Genomic DNA, 25877 nt, shown 5'->3' with positions numbered 1-25877 from the left:
GTATATAGACTTGTTTGGAGAAACAGAAATGCACAAAATATGTTTAAGGGCTAGAAATGATCTTGCCAATGAGTAATAACTCGAACATTTAAAGCTGTACTCAACTGTTACAGATTGTTCTTCATTAATAATCAAGTTATAAAATGAAATACTCGCACAATTAAAATGATTAATAAAGCAATTATATGGAATAACTACATTGTATTTGATTTATACTCGGGTTTTTTTAAAAAAAACTTGAGAATTTTCAAGAAACTGGGGCTAGTTTTGTGTATATTCTACAAAACCAAACTGGACCCCTTAAGTGAAGCTAAAATCCGTGTTTAATACCAACTGTTCGAGCTGTAGTTAATTCAGTGCTTGTGTATAAATTCAATGACTCGGATTGTGAGTGCAGGCCCGAAAATATAAGAATTTGTAATAATTAATGGGAAGCCTTTTGAATACGGCCTGGCTTTTAAGTTTGAATGAATTATAACAAGGCTCATGCACTCAAAGCAAATGTTGACTGAAGAACGATTCTCTTTAAAGAGACGCCCATACACTAGCCTTCTTGTCATACTTTTGGTTTAAATGCCAAAATAGTTTATGGCACAGATTATTTCCTTGTACTGAACATTTTACAATTAAGTTTCAAACACGCCCAAGTCTATTACTCCCTAATATAACCATGGGCTTACAATCATTCATTTGATTTATTATAAATTGTGTTGCATGAGACTGGGGTTAAATGTATCCGATATTCAATAATGTGACATTTAAATGTATGGCGAACGCATATTGTTTGGTATCATCTGAAAAAAGGTTTAAAGGGACTAGACACCAGATAATACAATTGCATGAAAAAAAGGAAATTAACAAATGCTTACACACGATTAATATCGTTTTGCACAACGCATAGAATCTTACTTACTGATGTATCTTATCGCTAATGACACATGCATCTTTCGCAGGTTTTGCGTATTTATCCAATACGAAATTTACTGGTAAATACCAATAATTTGAAAATATGTTTCTGTACTAATCGCTCGACGTTCACATGCTTGATATACACACTTTAAACTGGAAAACCGTTATGATTTTTTTAAGGGTAAATTCAGCTGAGACAGCGACAAAATATTCTTTTTATCATGTAAAGTGATGTATTATCGTCTTAATACAAGCTCCTGTTGACAAGTATAGGCTTTTTGTGGACATACTGAGGTGGCAGATTTTGGGACCTTCTGGTGTCTAGTCCCTTTAATGTTTAAAGGAAAAATATGTAAACATGACACTGATACAAATATTGCAACATTAAAATATTGAAAAATCGACCGCTTCACTATCTGTAATGTATTTTCGATTTTTTATTTTATAAATTGGTAATCAGGGGTCAATACCCTTTGAAATGAAACCAGATTTATATAGGGTAATTGTACTTATCTCCCAGAGATGAATACAAAAATATTTCTAAATATTTAGAATGAATATGGGGCCCGATGCTTAAAGCAGTTGGCTGACAAATCAAACGAAAACCAAAACAAGACAAAACAAACACTATTAAAAGAACGAGTATTGTAAGCCCCGCCTCGAACCTGTCCACGTGGTTTTAGTTCATGTTTAGGTGCAAAGTTTCAATGCAACGATACAAAGCGGACGGTCGCTCTCAGCGAAGAAGCAAAGTTCTAGCCACAGAATATTACGGAGGGCACAAATGTAACATCCCATTACAAATGGTTCGTTCCATGGGCTTATGAAACGCACCATGATCTTATTCCCTTCCCTCCATACTCACACAGGCCAATTGCTTAACTTAGCTTAACTTTATACTGTTTCAAATAGTGGAATAACGTCAGCGCGCATGGGGTTTGGAACAATTTCATCGATCTTATTTCCAAAATGACGCTACGTTTCCACAAACTTGGCGCGTTTCTCTGAAAAACAGCGATTATTTGTAAATTTATATCCTTTTCATGCACATTACAAAAGTTTTCAAATATCATATTATTTGAACTCTCACCGAAACCCACATTTTTTTTATATCGTTGCTACGCCACTTTTGGTGCACACTTGGTGAAATACATAACAATCTATCTTCTATGTGGTGGCAAATAGTAAATTCCGTTACCGAGTAGCGTTTTGGTCGTAGCTACCTTCGAAATTGTTCGTTGAATGCCTTAACGCTTCCGACAAAATCAGAAACTGAAACATGTTTAACGTTCACTCTCGGATTAGAATTGATGAATGTTTTATAATACAATTAAGATTCAATACTCGCACTGTCTTTTTAATAATATAGTTAAGAAAGAGAATGTTTTATCACTAAACGGTCTCCGCTCGTGAAGGAGTGCCTTAAATCATATATCAGTGAGATAAATAAGCAGTAAAATATCGTTTTGATATCAGTCACTGCATGGCCAATTTGTCCCGTTTTGAAGTATTACATCAAACGTCAGCGCGCACAGAGCTGGAACAAAATATTAAGGACCTCATTTCCAGCATGATGTGACATTATCAATAGAGTTTCTGATTAAGAAACTGTTAAAGGTGTTTTAAGCATAAAACAGATATTATAGAAAACTTGAATTGTGTCTTAAGGACTCGGATGCCCAAACAATCTTGAATTCATCACATAATTGCCGCTTTGAAAGTTATTATGCCATAGTCAACGCAGTTAAATGTTTAAATGCACTTGACCTTAAAATGATCTTGCGAAACTCAATACAATATTTTTAGAAATGAGCTAACGTGAAAAACGAAAACCTATTTTGACAATACACTAACGACGTATTTTGGTATTTTTTATGCATTCAATTTATTAAAGAAAGGAACCTTTAAACAGTATTTTAGCATTAGTTAAAATATGTACAAAATATATCAATCTTGTTCGATTTAAATATCATTCAAATGAACGTATCTCAAAAGTCACAATCTTGCCAGCAGAATGAAAAAATAACCATCATGTCCCGGCCCATTTAATGCCCGCATTTATAAAATAATTTTGATACGCGAGCATGCAAACAGTCAAAATAGCATGTTTACACGCAACCTTCAGTTTGATACTGCGTTTGAAAAACCACCTGCACAGGTCATAGCCTGCTGTGCGCATTGTAATAATAAAGATTTTATACAAGGTTTTTAAGATAATGGTCCCTTCTTCGAGTTCCGTATTGAGGCCTGTTATCAGTTATTCATTTTCCCTTATTTTTCCATATGCACCGTACCAACGTTGTTATTATTATTTGTTTAGTTATCTCAAAATTTATGTAGTGAATGGCAAACTATTTGTATTGCATCTCCGAGGAGATAGCATGAAGTACTTAAACATATTTACTTGACCTTTCTTAACGAAAGAAACATTGACATGCCGAAACCGTAAATATTTGAAGTTTTCATCGTTTACTTCATCTTCTCAAAACGAAGAAAGTAAGTTGTTGAACTTTGCATTTGCCAGAGACTGCAAAAGAAGTTTCGCCCATTGAGACTATATGAGTAAAATTAATTAAATATTAAAATCAATGTACCCTAAAGTGTCTGTTTGCTATTAAAAATGTGCAACTCCTATGAAATTTTGTCTAAATAAGGTAATGTTGTCTTGCTGCCGTAGAAACCTTAGCTCTTTACAGTGTAAAATGTCAGGTCGGGGCTGTAGCGCCTTACCGGCTGACTGAAAACGTGTTCTGTGGCATTCAGATATCTGGAACGCACCCAAGATGTTATACCCTTCCCTCCATATTCATGCAAGCCAATTATTTACTTGCAGGAAACATTATTTTGGCAAAATTATTTAGAAAACAAGTCAAATTCGTCAATATACGTTCGGTTTGATTGCATCTAGATTAATGATTCAAATGGTCACAATGCATTTCGATCCATATTATAATTTGTGACAATGATACACTATCAATAATTTATCATTTGAATTTATATGGACATGCAGTTTGTGGTTATAACACTATTTAATACAAAGTTTTTTCTGTGAAATACAGGTTTCATTAATTTTACTTGTACATTTATATTTTTGTCATTGATATCATAATCACATTTCTGCTGTGTATTTAAATTGACATTTGTTTTTATTCTCTATAAACGCTTGATGAATGTAATATTTATGAACATGTTTTTTTACACTATTTATTGGTAGTTCAAATACTATTTGCTTGTATTTGAGTGTGTATATTGTATTGTATTTATAATAATAAACAATACGGATTCAGATGCTGTTATCATATTCATTTAATGTGTATTCAGACACACCTTTAAACAGCGGCGAGCTTCCACTAAACATATGTTCAAAAAGCGCGACAAACAATCAGCTAAGAACTATCGAACAGTGAACCTAGCATCTATAACAGGTAGAATATTGAAACACATTATATGTAGCCACCTATTGAAATTCTTTGAAAACAAACAATGTCTTGACATCACTTAACCATGATTATATATCTGGATTCTCTCCTGAAACACAGCTGCTGGTATTAAAGGATTACTTATCAAATGACTTTACATGGTCGAACCACATAGCAAATATCTACATAAAGACAAACATACTCTAAACTTGGATTCCTTCGGCGTAACTTGAAACATTATCCACTAGAATGAAAGAAAACCGCCTTCATTGCACTTGTTATATCTCAATAAAAAATAACTTAAACAATTACAAGACAAAGGAAGAAGGCTGTTTAACAGAACTGCTTAGTACACTGGAACTCAGCTCTCTCTACCAGGCCGTCGTGTATTCCTAGAAACAAAAGTTCTTACATAGATATATAGTTCTTACATAGATATATGTTTTGTCAAATGACATTTAAACATCATTTCTTTGAAGGTTTGACAGAAACGAGTTTGCTGCCTTTAGCACTAGACAATTTTCTTTTCTTACTACAAAATGCACAAGTGTCAACTGATCCTTTCCTGTTCTCAGATGCTTGGCTGACAATATGCTTACTTCTCGCAACATCATTAATTCTGTTCTTACTTAAATGTTTGCCTTCTTCCTGACACCTTTCTACACATTTTCTTCCCTTCTTAATTCTTCTTTCTGCACTCTCAAGCATTCCCTGCGCAACGTGCATTTCAACCTCATTTTGCATTTCGTTTTGTTTTCAGGGCTGCCCCCAGGTTTGATGTAGCTTCTTTTAGCAGTACTTCTGCCATTTTCATTACATTACTAATTTTATCTCCTTCATTTTTCAAGGCCTTCTCCTTTCTGTCAAAATTTGCATTTAGTTTTCTTACTTCTTTTTGTTCCATTTGTAACAGTTTTTTTTCCATCTTATTTTCCTCCATAGACATTTTCCTTCTGCCTGTTTCTTCCTTTTTTCTCAATCTTTCATTAAAAAGTTCTTTGCTTTTTGGGCCCAAATGACTTGTTTGTTGATATTCTGAACATTGTGCACACCCTTAACCTGACTTACTTAGTCCATTGTAGTCTCAGCCCATTGTTGGTCCCAAAGCTAAGGTCTGTTCTGTCTGGGGTAACAGTGTTTTTGTTGTCAGATAGTGGCCTTTCAACATCAGTATTTCCATGAGCAAGAGTCAGTGCTTACTTTACTACCTCGGTCATAATAGGGTACTTCAGATGACCACGTTTTGCCCTCTGGTCAGCCACCTTGTTCCAGTTCTGATAAATTCTTACTTACTTACCATCATCATCTTCTGACCAGTGTAGGAGAATGCCAAACGTGCTATAATATAACCATTAATTCATTAGGGATGGAAGCTCTTACATGAACAATAAATTTCATCTTATAGGGAAAGAGCACAACATTTCCCCTCAGTATTTCAATATTAGGGTAGCACCTGTAACATTTATATCATGCTCTTTTGTCTTACCTTTAAGAATTGATGTTCGGCATGCTCTTCATCAAAGGTGTCCAAATGGATAACCATGTGTGTAGAACAGCAATTCTGAATGATTGTGATGGTTCTGAGGCCAAATGACAGTATTTGACTGTAAATTAACAATATCTTAAGGCACAATCAATCCTTTGCATGTTTTCAAAATATAACGGCGTCACTTTTAAAAAAATAAAGGAACAAACTCTAAAATATAGGAATATATAGGAAAAATAGGAGGTTTTTTTAAAATGTAGTTAATTTCTCAAAGTTATAAGAAAATATAGGAATATAAGAGTTGGCTGACGGCCTTGTTTTGCCCAAACTGAACAGTATACACATTCATTTTTTCTCGGAAACACTCGTCAATTTAAACAACCTAGAATATAGTGCATCTACAGTCGAGGGCTCTCCCACAGCGCTACTAGAACCCCATCCGTAGATATATGCCAGAAAGGTCCTTCTACGTACTCGAACAGATACAGATATTGATCGGTCATAGACCTTATATTATTATTGATGTTTTATATATGAAGACTTGTAATAAATATAAATACACAATTACAGACCTTCGAGATGGTGCAAGTTTTAAAAGTTCAAAGGGCTCTTGCTATTATTGCAATATGTCGTGGCCAAACCGCACGGTGGTGTCGAAGAGACATTAGGAAGTATAAAAGGTGGACATTTAACATCACTAATAGCTAGCGAATGGCGTGTCTTATGTGAAATTGAAAACGTCGTTGTGTATTCGAAGAGCCAAACGTCAAAATACTTCTTTACCACCCGGATAACCCAATTTAACCTTGGTATCCTTGAAAATTGGGGTGCATTTGTGAAATATATGACAAAATCGATGATTAATCTTAAATTAAATATACAAAGGTCATGTTCAGTGCGAATAAATTACTAAAAAATATATGCCACTCAAATCAGAAGTAATAATTCCCGTTGTCGTATTATGATTATAAAAAAATAATTATTTCAATGCACGCTACTACAAACGACTCAAACACGGTATTAAATATTTACGATGAATTCATTGTCATTCAATAGATCCTCAATACCTCCTTATAGCATTGCACGTTTTTACTCATCCTCAATGCATCGTGTATAAAAGTAAATATTTGACAGACACACTGGTCACAAAGATAAACTTGAGTTGTCGTTTTTTGATTATCAAATGTATAATTATTCAGGGCGGATCACCGATCATCTGATAGATGCTCTAGTAGCTCAAGTGAGAAGTAAACAATGTTGTATTCACAGGGGCTGTAAGGATTTTACTTGTTTTGTTATAAATAACCTAAGATTGACACAATGAAGTATCAGTGTAACGAGTATTTACATGTCCATGTCTACAGACATCAACATTTTCTGCTTTATTATAAGAAATGGATAATCATCTACTCCCCTAGGATACTCACCAATATTTATTTTAAAAATATTTGGCTTGCTTTCAAATTCACATTCACGTTGCAATTTTAAAAACGTATTAAAACAAAGATACCTGATTTTGATTTGTGGTACTTACGTATGTAGGCTTGTCATGTGGTTTATACGGGCCGGAAGCGACAGGCATTTACGCATTCTACGGTTCACATGCATATAAAGCCTGAACGGGGACTACTTTCAAGCAGGGGTATGATGGACCTTCACATTTTCGGTTCAGCTAGAGGGAAGCAGAAAAGGTTGACAATTTGACCAATATCAAAGGCCTAACAGCCAATGGGAATTCGTACGGCAATACCTAATGATTCTTACACATAATATATACACACTACGTTTTTTAGTAGTTTTAACAAACATAGATTTATTATATGCTTGCAGCAGATTTATTTGAACCCGACACTAGCGATCTGGTGGATTGTGTCACGTTCAACCTTCACGACCTTAAGCGATTTACTAGTGAAATGAAAATAGAACTGCACTGTAATACTGTACTTTTTCAAATAACGCGAGCGCGCTAGGGGTTGGGAACAATTTCATCGACCGTATTTCCAAAATGACGTAAAGTTTGCACACAACTTGGCGCGTTTATTTTGAAAAATAGCGATTGTTTATATCCTTTACATCAACATAATAAAAACAAAAGAGGGCAAATAACATTGGATCCCTGACTTAAACCCACATTCTTATTTGTTTACATTGTTGCTACGTAACTTTTGGTGCATACTTGTTGAAAAACATAACGATCTATCTTCTATGCGGTGGCAAATAGTAAAATCGGTTCCTTACAATGTAGCGTTTTAGTCGTAGCTTCTTTCGAAATTAAGCATTGAATGCCTTAATGCGCTTTCGACAAAAATCAGAAACTGAAACATGTTTAATGTTCACTTTCGGATTAGAATTAATGAATGTTTAATAATTCATTTAAGATTCGATATCGCCTTAATTCATATATCAGTTAGATAAATAAGCAGTGAAATATCGTTTTAATATATGTCACTGCATGGCCAATTTGTCCCGTTTTGCTTTATTAAATTAAACGTCAGCGCGCACAGAGCTGGCCAAAATCCCAAGGACCTTAATTTCCGGCATGATGTGAGGTTATCAACAGAGGTTCTGATTAAGAACCTGTTAAAGGTGTTTTAAGTGTAAAACAGATATGAAAGAAATCCTGAATTGTGTCTTAAGGACACGGATACCCAAACAATCTTGAATTCATCATATAGTTATCGCGTTGAAAGTTATTAAGCCAAGGTCGACGCAGTGGAATGTTTAAGTGCACTTGACACTCAAAATGATCTCGCTAAACTCATGACCAACCTTTTAGAACATTTGCTGACGTGAAAAACGAAAATCTATTTTGACAATTCACTAACGACGTATTTTGGTATGTTTTTTCTGCATTCAATTTATTAAAGAATGGAACATTTAAAAATTATTTTAGCACGAGTTAAAATATGTACAAAACTTTATTTTTTGTTCGATTTAAACATCATTCAAATAAACGTTTCTTAAAAGTCACAGTCTTGCCAGTAGAATAAAAAAAAAACTCATGTCCCGGCCCATTTATAAAACTATTTTGATATGCGGGCATACCAACAGTCAAAATAACATGGCTATGTTTACACGCAACTCCCTGCTTTAGCCGGTGTCTGAATGAGTCCTTTTCGCAAAGCCGCATGCATAGGGCATAGCCTGTTAAGCGAGTTGTACAAATGAGAAGTTTTTATACTATACAAGTTTGATAACATGGTCTGCTGTTTGCGTTCCGTCCTGAGGCCGATTATAACCTTCCTTATGTTTTCCCATGCACCGCACCAACATTGTTATTATTATTTGTTTAGTTGTGTCAAAATAGTTGAAGTGAATGTCAAACTATTTGTATTGTATATACGGGAGATTGCCTGCAGGATCAAAGCGTATTTGCGGGCACTTTCTTAACAATAGAGTCATTGACATGCTGAGACCGTAAATATTTGAAATTAACATTTTTAGTGCATCTTTTCAAAACGTAGGCAGTACAGAGTTTCACTTTGTATATGCCAATGACTTCCCTGTAATTATTTACAGCTTCTGCAAGAGGCGTTGCCCATTGCTACCGTTTGAATAGAATTAAATAAATATTAAATTCAATGTGTCCTAAAGTGTCAATATGTTTGCAACTCACATAGCATTTTGTCTAAATAAGGTAATGTTGTCTGGCTGCCGTAGAAACCTTTAGCATTGTGCAGTATAAATTGTCAGGTCGGGCCTGTAGCGCCTTAAAGGCTGATTGAAAAACGTTCCACGCACACCTGCGATCTACTTTGCCAAGATGTTTCGGGAAATTGTTTTCTGTGCCATGATGTTCTGCGGCGTTCAGAGATCTGGTATGTTAAAACATTTGTTATTTAACTTTAAATAATATTATTTAGAAACAAATAAGGATGTTGAAAGGCCTTCGATTAAATGATGTCTTAAAGTCAGCGGAGTTACGCAGAACTCAGAGTTGGTTCATATCTTCTTTAATGAACGAGTGCTTTTGTTCAGAAATCGGGCAATTGGTAACACAAATAAATATAATCATATTGTATATGGAATTGACATAATGTTACCAACAATATATGCTAAAGAAAGCCGATCTAAGTTGATTTTAAATTGCGTAATATCATATTAATTTCAATCGCTTGTGTTTTAGTAAGCTTCTTTTTCAAACTTTGTTTTACATGGAGCGATGAAGTTAAAAGTATTTTTATGGACTCTATGCAGACGTTTGATACCGTGGATCATAAGCAAGTTTAATGTATTGCATTTATAAATTAATTTAAATTGGTTTTACTCCGAAATACTCCGATAAATTTAAGCCCACGTTAAGAGCATGTTACATAATGCTATATGTTTTAAATAAACCATTCATTCAGAAAAATAACGATCCGAACAAACATGTTTATTGTTATGACATTACTTATGAAATATGAGGCATGAAAAGTACTATGACTATCCTGTAGGCGCCTTGGTTTTTTTAATTATTAGCCGTGGGGCGCATCGGGAGTTGTTGTTGCGAAGTTAAAAGATTCCGATATGAGAAGATTTGTAACTGGCCGTAAGCAAGCTTACATGTTAAAGTCAGCATTGCATGATTTTGTCGTTCGTTGTTTCTTTATCATTACCTTCTAGAGGTGGTTGAGACAAAACTGTAATTATCTGATAACCCACGTCACCAGGCAAACACGCGGTGCTTTGTTTAAACCTCACGATTTAAATACTGTTGGTACTACTGCGTGTGCGCATCCAATCCGTGTCGGACATATTCGGGTTTGGTGGAAACAATATTAGAAAGACTGGCAAAAGTTATATTTTATGAACAATCAAAGAACTCAAATGCAAAGCATACAGATAATTACTTTAATAATGTCCTTATCATTTTGATATAGTCTTTTTTTTTCGATTGCGTATCAAATATCAGTTCGTGTTTATATTAATGTAAAAATGCGACTATTAAAATGAAGTCTTTTTTAAAAACCGACGATATTCTTCTTAGAAATACAATCATCTGTGTTATCAAGTAAATATGATCATAGTGTCATAGTAAAACTATGACCAGTGACTTGCGATATAAATATTTATATATAATTCATTTTTGTTCTGTTAGATTAATCTAACAGATGTCCTGTATTACCTCATTCTATAATTGTAAGACTGTTCGAACACTTAATATTAGCTGTTTATGTTCATTCACTGCTGGAATTTAAAAAAAATAAAATGCATATAATAAATTGTGTGCAGAAGAAATTTCGACAATTATAGATTTAATAAAATAAATAATTGTCTATTTATAACAATGTTCACTCTACAATTTTATAATTATGACGAATATTTACTAAAAATTCCGACCAAAATCAGAAGGTTTATATGACATGATTGTCCAACGGGAGGCACATTTACCCCAACTCAAGACTTTAATGGTAAATTTAAACATGTTTTTTTTTGCATTTATGTGGCCACATTTCTCACGAGGATAAATTTGCTCACGTCATATAAACGGGGTCTAAACATTCACACATAATATAACATAACATTTCACGCAATTGACATGAAGACATTAGTCAAAATTTTCCCCTTATCATTGATAAATTATCACGTATGCGTATAAACATGGCGATCGAGGTGTATAGGGTTTATAAAAAGAAAGATAACTGTTTGAATGCATGAAATACAATGAAAAACATTCGAGTCGTTTATGGCAAAATTAAGAATAAACTTTATACTTTGTTTCTTATGAAATATCTCAAATATTCAAATATATACATTGGTATTAATACACATGTTTGATTCGATATATTTTTCAAAGCCATTGATAAACAAATTTAAATTAAACTCTCATTAAGTTAATTGAAATATGCAAATCGGCGAAACTGAACAAATGGTATCTTAAACAATGTAAAATGTGGAATTTGTTAATATGACAGGGTTATTTACAGTTCTGAATTGGATGCTTTATATACAAGGATGGACATTTTTTTACTCTAAAAAGATATTGCTTTTAACATAAAGGGTCGTCGACAAAAATATCTTGGTACGTTCTAACAAGCAAATGCGATACCAACTATTTATTTTAAAACAGAGATATATAGGATCTTTCATGAGTCGTCATAAAGTACACAATTGTATTCAACGAGTTCAGGAAATATAGATAAATAAATTAAGCTCACTAAAATATTTATTATTGAAACGAGTTGAATACGAGTGTGTACCAAGTATATACATGATGAAACGAGTATCAGATATTTAAGTAAATAAAGTGGGTTGCAACATAACACTTCGCTAAATAAAAAAGTATGACATTACGTTATTAATAACTTTAAATTGTTGTTTAAAATGGATATGCTTAACAGTTTCCATTTGCCACGTACATCGAATTATCGTGTAACCTATTTTTCCCTAATAACGACTTTGCTCAATCTTGCAAAAGAAAAGAACATTTTTATTTGATGCACTTGTTGCTACAATTTGTTAAATGAAAACTTGACAGTCAAAAATAAATCTGAGGCGGTTATGTATATAGTGTTTTTCGGACCAACCCACTTGTAAATTATATCGGACCAAAACATATTTTCGAAGATTGTGATCGAAATGTATGTAGTTTGTTAGAGAAAGTGCGATTATAACATCTGTTTTAGTTTATGATGCATGTGTGATCTGCTTGTGTCGAGGGTCTCACGTTAAGTGTCTGTCTCAAAAAATATTGTCAACAGTCCTAATTGTCAATGCGGTGAAATTGAGAACCCTTTTTCTTCACCTGTCCATTATATAACGTCCAACGAAATCATCTCATTGGTCAGTTATCCACCGTTGGTCATTTGTCTCTTCTACTATTACTCTTTGGATCGAAGGAAGCTTAATATCAAACGAACAAACTTAGCTTTGACCACGTCCAGAACTATATACGCGAATCTAAACGTTTTTGAGTACAAATTCCAACAAACCTTATCCCGATCCCGATCTGACCAGTCCCTGTACCACTTTCCTTATTACACCTTCCTTTTCTTCAACCTTTATCCTTTCTTCCTTCTAACTAATTGATTACAAACTAAAACAACTTGTTTTTACACAGCATAGTTTGCACCATACGACTATAAGATTATATTTATTCGAGTCACTGCAACTTGTGTACTAGCCTAGCAGCGTGAATGACTTACAGAAGAGAGACATAGTATAAGCCTCAAGCCTTTCTTCTCAATTCTGTGTACACTATTGTTTTGTGCATAATTTACATGTTTTTCTTTTTCAATGCATTACGTATTTGGTATTTGTTAATCTTGATTATGCTCAAATTTGTAGAACTAAACTAATTGTAAATATTATATCGAAATAAATATTGTTTAAACCAAGTGTCTGTTAGCCTTACTCATATGTCTTTCAAATGTTGTCTTCATTTAATATTTGGCAACTGATCGTATCTCTTTTGTGTTCATTTTGTTCGTAAGGCCTCATATCAGTGAACTAGAACATAATAATTTTACCGGTTAAGTGATTTAAACTGGTTGCATCCGTGCTGCAATGGAAAGTAAATTGCAAAATTGACACACAACATGTTTCCACTATAATCAATACGAATTTTTATAAAATAAAAGTCGTTACAATTCAAAAGAACCGTGCCAACTTATACTTCCTTTTCTGTTTTGACAAAATGTTATACAATAATGACAAGTTGTGTTTGTATTGCATTTGTCATTGCATTTGTCATTCAAATTTCCGGGGGACTGTCTGCAAAGCAAATGGGTCGAGGAACAGGGATGAAATAAAATACATTTCCATTCACTTTCTTTTCAAAGAAAATAACAGCATGAGCATGAGGATGTAAATATTCAAACATTTCATCTTCAAAACGCATACAATAAAGTGTTAAACATTGATCTGGTTTTTTTTTTGTTAAATTTCAGAGGCGTCTGGGTCTACTTTTTATTTATTTATGATTGACAAAATATGAATAAAGATTTCGGGAAATTGTTTTCTGTGCTTTTGTGTTCTGCGACGTTCAGAGATGCTGTATTTTAAAAGGTTCTTTCTGTTATCTTACTCGTAATAATTTTAACATAAATACATACAAATTAGGGAGTTGGAACGCCTCCGACTTAGTGATATTTGAAAGTCAGCAGCGTTTTTGTGACGAAGAAATCATGGATGAATTATATCTACTTTAATAAAAGAGTGACTTTGTTCAGAATTCGGGTTGAACACAAACAAAGACAATCATATACTATGAAACTGACATGCTTTTACAAGCATACAGCACAAGCAACTTCTTTGAATTTTAAACAAGCATCTTTTTCGAATGCTATTTTTAGACGGAGCGATAAGGTCTAAAATGATCCTTATAGATAACATCAGCGAAATTAACTTGTATGTTAGACTAAATAAATTAAATTTGCTAAACTCCAAAATACTATTATTCTATTAAGAAATCGTTTAGAGAATGGTCCAGTATGCATTCTTTAGTTTTTAATAATCCATAAATTCAGAATACAAACATTCTGAAAACGCTTTAAGATAACAGTTACATATTCTTAGGTCATTAGTTGTTTGCCAGTATGTTACAAGTTATTGGAAAGTTTGCAAAATACCATGGCGGCAGCGAGGGTACCGTGTCTTTCTGGCGTGATTCTTTAGGTTCTTACTTAGCCGTAGAGCTCATCGGGAATGTGACGTTAAAAGAGTCCGATGTGATAAGATTTCTAGCTGACCGTAAGCTAGCATACACGTTAGACAATATTGCAAAGACCCAGGACGGCCCAATCAACAATCGAGCGAATTCCGTAAGATTTCCGGACTGACATTTTGGAGTTTCTTGCTCTTTAAATCGTTCAAGTATTTAACAAAGTCCATTGCGAGCACCGTACGATGTCTTAAAATCGTACGTGTATCAGACGACTCCCGCCCGTCTCCCGACCCAGTACCGTGCGGCATCCGCATGAATCCTGCGGTACCATTGCATCTTACTTACGGGCTCTTCGCGATTGGATTCGCTTAATACGGTTGCCGAAGTAGACTAAAAATGTGTACGGGTCAGGTGAACAGTTGATTAAATATTTTTTATTCCCTGTAAAGATTATTTTTCCTTTACAATAGAATAATAAATATTTCGAATAAAGTTGTTAACGGACAGAAATGCTTTGCAGAAATTAATTTGACACACACTGTGAGAATATAAAAAACAGGACAAAGTACTGAAAAGCGACGACAATATCATTATCAACGTTCGTGAATACATACGAGTATTTGTTTGGTCTACATTAATATTAATCCCACACATACAAAGACAATATGTTTAAGAATTTGATTACTATTTTATTTAAAAAGAAAAAAATGAAAATTAGAACAAAAATATTGGGGAGCGTGCCTATGATTTATTATGAAAATTACCAAAACATGTAACCTTTACAGGTGTATATTTAGCAAATTTTGGTTATCTGGAAAACGACCGCGTTTATTCCAAAATTATAGGAAACAGGATAGTAGCACTGTTAAAGCGGAGCTTTAATTAAATATGTCTCGGTTATTTTGACCAACAGAAAATCACTTATAACTGTATTATTTCAGTTGTTCAATTTTTAATATCATTTAAAGAAAAAACGATGCCGACGATCTGTTGTTAACGCATGTTGTGTTCTCATCAGTGGTCATGCTCGAGGTCGGCGCGCATAACCTTAATACTTGGCTTCAACTATGACACAATCGGTCAGTATATTGAAAATAGGCTGGACACTTATGTCCCTAGACACTTAACCATGGCCTGAAATATAGCAAAAATAATGTTTGATTTGTACCCTTTTAGCGAGCAAAACCGCTTTCGATGGTACTGTTTAGGTTGGAAATTTATTAAATGGAATATAGTACTCGTAGTAGTAGGATCTTTGTCATCGTCGTTTTGGAAGACATAAATAGTTGATGCAAGGTACATTATATAAAACGATATACTATTTTGAACAATGCAAAAACACTTACTTGTGCTAAAATGTTAAAATGTTTAAGTGCAAGTTAGACAGAGACATAACTGTAATATTGCATTTACTTTATTTGAAATAAAATTGCATATTTACAAAATGTTCTTATTTTACTAATTTCAAGTATTAATATTTATTCTTTAAACATTGATGATTCATTGCTAAGGCCACTTATTCTGTATTCTCGGCATTTATAATTCGTTGAACAGTTTATTATTCAGGAAGCCTTTTTGCGTTTTATGAACAATTACTTCCGGTTAGGAAAATGGACGAAAATAATGAAATAGTATAAAATAACGTAAAAATCCTTATTAAGATAATATAAGCCGTTTTAAATAAACAATGAAATATGCATAAATACATATCGTTATCATGTTTCAGTTCAATTGCCAACATTATCATTATCAATCTTCTAATCTAAGAAATGAATTTATTTTAGAATCAACTATCAGTGGTTGGACCGGTGACGGCACATTAGCCACGGCCGATGGAACAATAACACTTACTGCACCACTGTCCGAGGACTCACCTGTGGGAACAACAGTTGTTTCACTTACAGCGACCAGTAATGTCGCTGTCTCAGGATACACGGTCACTGGAACTCCAAGTGTCGTGGAAATAGTCACATCTACTGAAGGCATTGTAACTCTTACAGCCACAGTGGACTACGAATCAAACCCAAATTTGGTTCTTGAAATCATGTAAGTAAAAGAAAGACAAGCAAATGGAGTATATCAATATGTTAGTTTAGAAGGAAAACAATCATACTAGACTTTGTAGACATGTAACATATTTCCCGATCTTGACTGGCCAACTTCCCTCGTAACGACTGGCTGTCAATTGTGGTGTCATTGACTATATCGGCAAAGAAACGACTGTATATACTTTGTGATAAATAGTGTTTATTACTATAAACAAACCAACACATACCTATATAGAAAATGTTTTGACTTGTGAAAGACAACACACATACTTTGTTCTCGCCTTATGGATGACTTGCAATTTAAGACACACACAAAAGAGACAAAATAAGATAATTGCCAATGTATCATAGTCATACTATATGTGATCATGTTATATAATGGATGTCGAATGCTCTGACAAAATAATGTTATTTTCAGAGCCACAGATGCCGATGGTGGAACCGGAACAATTACGGTCACCGTGCCAATTGGAGATGTCACCGTCGGCCCCTTTACTACCACCACAAAAGAGTTATGCGTAGCGGATGGTTTAGGACCAGGTCGGTAGAAATGTCTAATGTAAACTTCAACAATATTTCCAGTGATAAATAGTATACTAAAATTCAGTATTCAGTATTGAATTGTCAAAACTGTTATAAGAACATTATATTTTAAAATACATGTTGTACCATATTAAAAAATCATTCCTGTGTTTTTGTTTATGCATTCAGTATTAAATCAGAAAGATAATCATTAGTCAGATGTCTAATCGTGCACTAATTAATGTGACGGATAACACGCAGACGTGTTATACGAAAATCAAATATGTTACTTAGCAATTCAGTATAAATGAATGTTCAACTTTCATTAATAATTATTTGCAATTCATTGGATCAAAACACGTTATGTCAAACCCACAATATAAAAATTAATTTAATAGGAACGGAATCAGGTACCCAAAACACATTCAACTTTTTTCGAAGTCATTGTGAAATTCATGCCATTTAGAAAATTTTGGCAGGTGATATACTTATTTCAATTTCAAAACATTCAGCCAATCGTTGATATATGTTTCAAAACAACTGCCGAGGGATAGTAAAACATGTTTTAAAACACTATTTGAAAATGATTATTTGCTCAGTTAACAAACCGAACTTTTTTTCTTCAAAAGGGGAATCCGTTGGTGATGTTTCTGCTACCGGTGTCGCCACATATGCGGACGCTGGTACGTATATATAAAATTTTATTTAATATTTTTTACTTATGAAATAAGTTTATAACACACTAAAGCTATCATACTCGTTGATACTATGTTAATTACACGAGAGTGTGGTCTTGTGTTGTGGAGGAAAACGGAGTACCCGGAGGAAACCCACTTGTTCGGCTTGGTGAAAAAAAAAACAACTCACATTTGCCCATGCCGATAATCGAACCCGGGATGCCTTTGTCAGAATCGAGTGCACCAACCACTAACAACTATCAATACAATAAGCAAAGACAAATATGTTTTAAAAAGCGCATGATGGTGCAAAAGAGGGACAAGGTGCTAAAGGAGAAAAGGGCAAATCGTATCTGCTGTGAAATCTGAAATATTATGAATTCAGTATGAAATCCAACTGAAATAACCAGTGTAGGAGAGGCATTCAGTAAGTTACGGAACTGAGCCGATACCATAAGAGAGACATTCAGCATGCTATGGAACTGAACCGATAATATACGAGAGGCATTCAGCATGTTACGGAACTGAACCGATATTATATACGCGAGGCATTCATCATGCTATGGAAATGAGCCGATAATATACGCGAGGCATTCAGCATTTTACGGAACTGAATCGATAATATACGAGAGGCATTCAACTTGTTTCGGAACTGAACCGAAAATGTACGAGAGGCATTCAGAATGTTATATATATATTCCTATAATAAGACCATATTTTCTAAGTTTTAGCCGATAAATAGAAACTAAGTTCCTTTCACTTAATACATAAATTCTAAGCTATTTTAATACAACTTTTAGAGGGATTGTGCTTCGCCTAATACCATGTTCTGATTTAGATTGCAAAACAAGTTTGTTTTAAATTGTCCATACTTGCTAACAAAATAAAATGTCGATGACTTAACATCTATTACTAAGTTAATTAGTTGAGACTTTCAGAATTATTGGCATTATAATTATCAGAATGATGTATAACAGCATTGGGATATGTTCGAATTCTAAGGTCAATCAATGACTAAAATAATCGCGTAACAATTTCAGATGCCACCTTTGATGTTGATTCAGCTACTGGAGCTGTGACAACGGCTTCCGGTGTTACTCTCGACAAGGCAACAAAAGCCGAGCATACGGTCACCATTACAGGCACGGGAAACGGCGGTGAAACCAATGACCTTACACTAACGGTGAAAGTTGGTGACTGCAGCGGGAAGGAAAAGATGGCTGCCGCTTTCGGAAGCCTTCTGTTGTCTCTGCTTGCGTATACCCTTCTTTCCCTGTAAACGACTTTGATAATTTTAGTTAGTGTGCCTTTTTCGAATCTCGCATTGCATTTGTATATGTATCATGGACTTTACCCAAAATGCCCAAGACTTTGCATACCAAAAGTGACACATTTTTTTACGCTTATTATTTGAGGTGCCATATTGTGGACGACTCCTAATAACAAAGGCTTTTTATTTAAATTAATTAGTTTACGTAAATCAACAAACGAAGATTTGAAAAACATCAAACGAGGGATTCATTCACATAGTTGATGTTGGCAAGGAAGGATTTAAACTTCGTTTCAATTGAGCTTTATTATTGACTAGTTTCAACAGTTATCTAACATCATTTAACACAATTATAATTATAAGTATATTTTCGAAAGTGTAACGAACGTCTTGGTGAAACATAGCATATTGTGTCACATTTAAAGATAATAATAACAAAAGGGTTATAATTTGAACTTTAAAAGTTTATTTGAATAAAGGGAATTTTATCACATTTACCACGATACTAATATAGTTGATGTCTGACAACGAGTTTATGTTATTATTACAAATGAAGATCAGGTTAAAATACATATATTTGAATACAATGTGATTGTGAGTCGAAAGATGACCGTTTTTTTATGCACAGATTTAATTTCTTTTCTCTATAACCAGTAAACGGACTACTTTGATTGTGAATGTTTTGGTGAATAGTTTAAATTTTAATAGAGTATTAGCTATTTCGATTATCAAATGTGTCATTCAATTCAAATGACAATGCATAACAGTTAAAACATTTTGCGAACTGAATCTACGAAGACTAATGTCATTAGATAAAGTTACAAGAGTACAAATTGTCTAATTTATCCAAAGAAAGTATGGTTTTTAATGTTTTTGTTCGTCAACACTGGTTTTGTGATTTGGCTTCTTCCTTCATTGAGAATTATGCATTATGATGGCCATTGTGGTTCTGATTGCTGAATATCTCAGCCTTTTTTCACAATTTTTATATTTCCTTCTTTCTTAAGCTTACAAAAAGGTTACGCTGATACATGATAACTAGCCATGCCTGACATCAGATGAACACCTTGTCAATGCAAAAAAAATAACCAAGTGGTATAAGTTGATGTCATTTACGTATTTGACACATACTTGCTTATTTATTATATAAAATAAATTCGAAGTAAGATTATTGTTAATTACATATTAAAATTGAACTAAACTACCAAGATGTGTCAAAAGTATTATTTGTACTTGTATATACCTAATTCAGAAAAATAAAACATGTATCACAATATATCAGTTGTGTTTGTTTTCTACATTGTATTTGAGTTATGACGATGGACGATCCAAGAACATAGCAGAATGGCCAATAACGTTCTATATGGTTCACATGCGCTGAAACAAAACAATGATAATACAATGAACAAGTCCAGTAGTCAGTTATTCAAAAATAAACCCTGTTGAGAGGCACAAGATGATGGCCCAAACGACACTGAATAAGAGACACAAACGCACTCTCATCAAAGCCAGACCAAACACTCGTCACAATAGCTTTATTAAAAATGATTGGCACAGCGCCTTGGAAAAGCCATTGAAAGACGAGTTCACTGTAACACGAGGTTACTGGAGGTTTGAAAATTGTTTATATGCGCAAAATCTTACACTTGTTCCAACCTGTTCTAATATCTAGCATTGACAGAACTGCTTTTAATCGGTCAGTCATCATAATATACTTTGAAACACATAAAGGTTTTCATTATCAAATTCAAAGCTAAAAATGCAAGACGTATGTGTGGTCTTTTTCTGCGGAACATTTTGTACGGTGTGTCTCGATTAATATCTGGTGCTACAATCAGGGTTTTCGTTAAGGTATGGCTACTGAGCTTGTCCATAAAAAACAAGCATCAAGCGTTTACGACGAATTCTTGATTGACATCATACGCCAAACTACGCATGCAGTCAACCATGAAGGTATTCGAAAAAAGAGAGTTTTGATTCGTTTCGTACATTAGTATATATAGAGCAGTGTGTGTCAATAGTTCGTGGCTGAGCCTATGCCGTGAAGCTACTGGGCCATGAGCTCTTGGTGTGAAGTGTGTCGGCCTTAAGGTGTAATTTTAATTCCGCTGATTCATTGAGGTTGAATATAAAAAGCTATATACGTACGAGCCGAAAAACGTCTGGTGGTTGGATCACGCTGATGCACATGTACCAACAACCCCTGATTGACTGCAACATATTGCTCAAGCTGCGTTCCAATAGCAACCAATGGCTCTTTATGTCGATGCCAATGTCCGGAGCGTCTCGGGCCTTCTATTGCTCAGCTTCTAGTAGTGAACGCCTTCCGTCATTATCGGAACGGCTCTGAGTGCTCGTACAAAAAGCGTAGCTAGGAGTTAATTTCCTTAACTTTAAAATACCGTTGTGGTTAAAACTGCCAGTGCAACAATAAGGCCTTAGTATTAGCTAATTCTGTCTTAACGCTGAAGCAAATTTACTGAACCAAATTTACTCGGTAAACCTCGTTTCCGCAAAAAAAACCTACAGTCGTGTTAAGGTTAACCTATCTTACACTCAACAATCTGCGACAGCCGCGTTATTCGTTTGAAGTTCAATCACCTTTATAGTATATACCAATAAGTCCCCTGAATACATCTCAACTTGTACAAAAGAAGTGTCTGATCGACCGACATCATTGTAAGCGGCCTTATTAAGCATAATTTAAGGGCGTCTGGAATCATTTATGTTTTATTTCCACACATATTTGTTACAGTGTGTCTATGACTTTATATTTTTTTATAATTATTCTCTCATATTTGTATTTTAAACAATGTTCATGTTTTTATGTTGGTAAATTACTAAAAGCTCTCTAGTTATTTTCCAAAAATGTTTGTCATGATTAATTTGAGTTTAAAAATCGGTTTAAAGTTTCAGATTTTGCTTCAAGCTATTGAACGTACACCATCTATCGTGTCATCACCTTAATTTTAGGGCCTGCCATTTAACATTTGTTGTATCTATTTGTTATTAGCGACCAATATACGCAATGTCATAGTAAACATGTTCGTATCAATATTAATAACATTAACCTAATAGGCAGTTACGTAAGGGAAAATACTCCGGTTAAGTCGTTGGAAAGGGTTGGAAGGGTTATCATCAATTTTAAAACTATTGTTACGTAAAGACTCTTCTTTATAATTGGGTACTTAGACATTGACTCATGTTAATACAAGTGATAATAGTTTCCATGTCATTTTAATTGGAATTACAATTATTCATGGACCGTTCACTTTTGGTCTGATGTTAAGATTAGTGACCATAATCTGTTTCTTGGTAAAGAGAAGTGACGAACATCTGTGTCACTACCATGGTTATAGGAATGACTATTCTTCATAATTGAGTGTTTAGACTGTTTGACTCATGTTAAGAGAAGTGCTCAATACCTGATTCTCTACCATGATAAAACTGTTATTTATAACTGAATAAGAATCGGCATCATCAAACAATAGTAGTAATAAAGCACATTTGTTTTAAAAGGGCAGGATGCTGCAAATATGGATCAGGGTACTAAAAGAGAAAAGGGAATATTGTATCGTGCTGTGAAGAACATTTCGAGATTCACAGAAAATGTTAGGATTTGTGTTTGAATGAAGTTCTATTAAGAATCATCTGCCAAATACAGGTATGTAAATATTTATTATCATAATATAAGATTAAATCAAAACCAAAAAAATATTTGATTTTCTTAAGCGTTTTATTACATGATGGCAGAAGGGTGCCAATGCTTACATTCATAATGGTGGAATAGTGCTAAAAAGGGTACAGCACCCTTTCAAACTCTTAAGCTAAAACCAGAAACATTAATCTACTCGATCAATATTCCATAAGGCATGTTTTACAGGACATTTATATCTGCGACAGCCGAGGTATTCGTCCAAGCACCATCGTCTTAACAGTAACCAGCAAGTCACTAAAATACATCTCAACTTGTACAAAAGGTTGACCAATATCATTGTACGCGGCCTTATTTTCCACAGTTAAAGAAAGCCGTTAAACGCCGAGTCATCGACAATCTTCTAATTTAGAAGGTATATTATCATTATCTTGCTGATACATTTATTTTAGAACTTCCCTAGGATTTGGAGCAAAGAAACACATGGTCTACCAATCTCAACTCAAATAGAAGGAATTTTTTCACGAAATCATAAAACTTCCAAGTGCACTGCTCCATACAATTTTGAAATGGGTCTCAGCAGGCGTGTCAATTTAATTGTAGGAAAATACAAGTATAGCCCTTTATACACAATGAATAATTAAAGCAATCCGTTCTTTTTATAAGGGATAAATATATTTTTTTATATATTTCACACATATTTGTGACAGCGTGTCCATGACTTTAAATGTGTTTTATTACTTTTTAAATGTTTATACGTTTAACAATGTTAATTGTTATATTTTGTAAGTCACTAACCAGTCGTCTTGTTTTCGTAAAACTTATAGGTGTCATAATCATTCGTTTCAATTTCAGATTTTGCTTCTAGTTAGGACCTTCCATTTAAGTTTTAATTTATCTAAATGTATGAGCGATCAATATTCTCAGTGTCATAAATAGAATAAACTTGTAAGGCAGATAAGTAAGGGAAAATACACCGGTCAAGTCAATGACAGGGGTTGGAATAGGTAATCATAAGTTTCACTACAAACAGCATCCGGATTAAGTTTGCAAATCCGGAATTTTTGCAAACTCATTTTTTTTATTTTTCACCCAATGTTTTTTATTTTTGTATTTTTAAAATGTGTTAGGTAATACTAATAAGAGATATTTTTTGTTTCCTGAAATTTAATTTAGAAATATGTTTTTTTGGCATTTAAAGTCAACTTTTCCAATGGGAGTCCCATTGGAAAATGGCCTTCCCATTGGAAAATGGCTTTTTCAAGCTTTTCCAATTGGAAAACTGGCTCTATTAAAATTGTGGGAGAATTTGGAACATAATTTTTAAAATTGAAATTGACTGTTTAATTAAGAATGTTTTACACTCACTACATGAAAAATAATATATTCATTAAAAATGAAGAACCGATAGATTCATTTAAGGCATTTGTTTGCGAATCCTTCCCATGAGTGAATCTTTCCAATTGGAGGATTCCCACATTCAAAGTGGGAAAGTATGAACATTGGAAAATTCCAATTGGAATATTTGGTTAATGGGAACATTCCAATTGGAGAATAAAGTTCAGTTTTAGAATGGGAAATTTCCAATTGGAAGGACAGGTAAGATTTTGTAATGGGAACATGTAGGAAATGGGAATAAAGAAAAATATTGCCATATTTAAAGCAAAAATTAGCAAAATGACACTTCTTACAATGTCCTTACCTGTCAACTGTCGACTTATCCATATTCCTCATCGCTGCTATACTATACAATGGTTAGCATGACGTCTAACCATCGTATTGCTTCATTAACCCTGTATCAGATACTAGTACAATATTTTATCCGATTGAAAAAAAAGACAAACAAAAAAAATCCATCTTTCATCAATGTCACAAAAACGCTGTCGTTAAGCTTGATTACAAACATCTTGCCATTTAACCGATTATTTTCAAGGTTAAAGGCAACTAAAATTTGGTCAAGAATTAGCATTAATGAAGTTCTTTGAAGTCGAAGATATAAACTTTTTTACACTTCTATCTTTGTTAAAGACCACATGATTATGTTCATATATTTACACAAATTATAAAGGAGTCGGAGAGGTGATGGAGATCTATTGTATGAAAAGGCTTAATTTATGGTATTTATGGGTAAAAATAGTGAAGGAACGACTCGCCATACTGTCATTATTTCATGTACATTGTGCTATATGAAATTATTCTCGTTCACCAGAGTGATGGTGCCATGCGTTACACATTTGATTTATCACTATCAAACCTCTTGTAAATGAGAATGTGTGAATATGGTGTTGATAAATCAATGAATGGTTTAAAAAATAAACATTTTGAATTTTGAAAAAAAGAAGCCTGAACTTGAAGAATACTGCCATGACTAATGAGATGCAATGTGCCAGGCCGCAAAAGTTTTATCAGTGAACATATTAACAGACAATTAAGATATTACATTCAAACAGGGAAAAAGTAATATGAAAACCTATCGCTGTCGCTAAAGTAATGCACCAGTCAATGGTAAGCATCCCCCCCACCCCAGGTCCGGGGGGACAGTCGGTGGTTTTGTGTTCGCGCCAAAATAGCGGGGAATTGGCCTTGGACCGACTGTGTAGCTCAGGGAATTTGGTCGAAGCGCTAGCGGTTTAAGCGCCCGGCGTGCACCACCTCTAAAATAATCGAAGTTTACTGTTTTCATCAATATCGGAGAAACAAAGGTAATAAAATAAGCTCATAATGCACCATTTCCGACTACATACATGAGGGAGTAACCCCAAATTCCCGTAAAACAGTTTATGCCATATACTTTCGGTTCTGAGGGAGGAGCACATGTCAAAAGTTGCGCCCCTAAGTTACTACCCCTCTAACATCAATTCCTGGATCCGCACCTGCGATGTGCCATGTTTCCGCAACCTGGGAGATTTAATAAAAACGCTTTTGTTTCTGGGGCTGTGATTACGAAGTTCGTAATCACTGGTTCTGCTGTAATAAACCAAGATGATACTTGACTTCTACTACTACAAGTTACCTAGATTCACGTGCATTATTTAGCACGTTATTGCTATGTGTTTCACAAGATTTATACCCTGTGTACTGCTAATATTTAGCATTCTAAAACATTTATTGTTGAATAAGATTTTAGCTGATAGCTATTTTCTATTTGTCTGAAGATGATGAAAAACATAATCTTATATATTCAACCTCAAGTCAGTTTCCTAGTCTGAATTTTGAGAGGATACAAAAAGTATTCCTGGTGGGTACAACCTTTAAGGTAAAAGACAGACACAAATACATGCATGCCATACTTTTGAGAGGCTTT

The 25877-nt window shown here is 34.1% G+C and overlaps 1 long non-coding RNA gene across 1 annotated transcript in view; it reads left to right on the top strand.

Moving 5' to 3' along the window:
* The window catches only part of LOC128240609 (uncharacterized), a 42347-nt gene extending 23491 nt beyond the window's left edge, over positions 1-18856 (top strand). Inside the window, exon 3 of the long non-coding RNA XR_008262219.1 lies at positions 18689-18856. This is a non-coding gene — a long non-coding RNA (uncharacterized LOC128240609). The remainder of the gene's footprint in view (positions 1-18688) is intronic.
* The last annotated feature ends 7021 nt before the right edge of the window (positions 18857-25877 follow it).

This window comes from Mya arenaria, chromosome 7 (genome assembly GCF_026914265.1).
Source record: "Mya arenaria isolate MELC-2E11 chromosome 7, ASM2691426v1".
Classification (NCBI taxonomy): domain Eukaryota; kingdom Metazoa; phylum Mollusca; class Bivalvia; order Myida; family Myidae; genus Mya; species Mya arenaria.
Note: the sequence above shows the minus strand (reverse complement) of the source record. Positions and strands in the feature narration are given on the sequence as shown.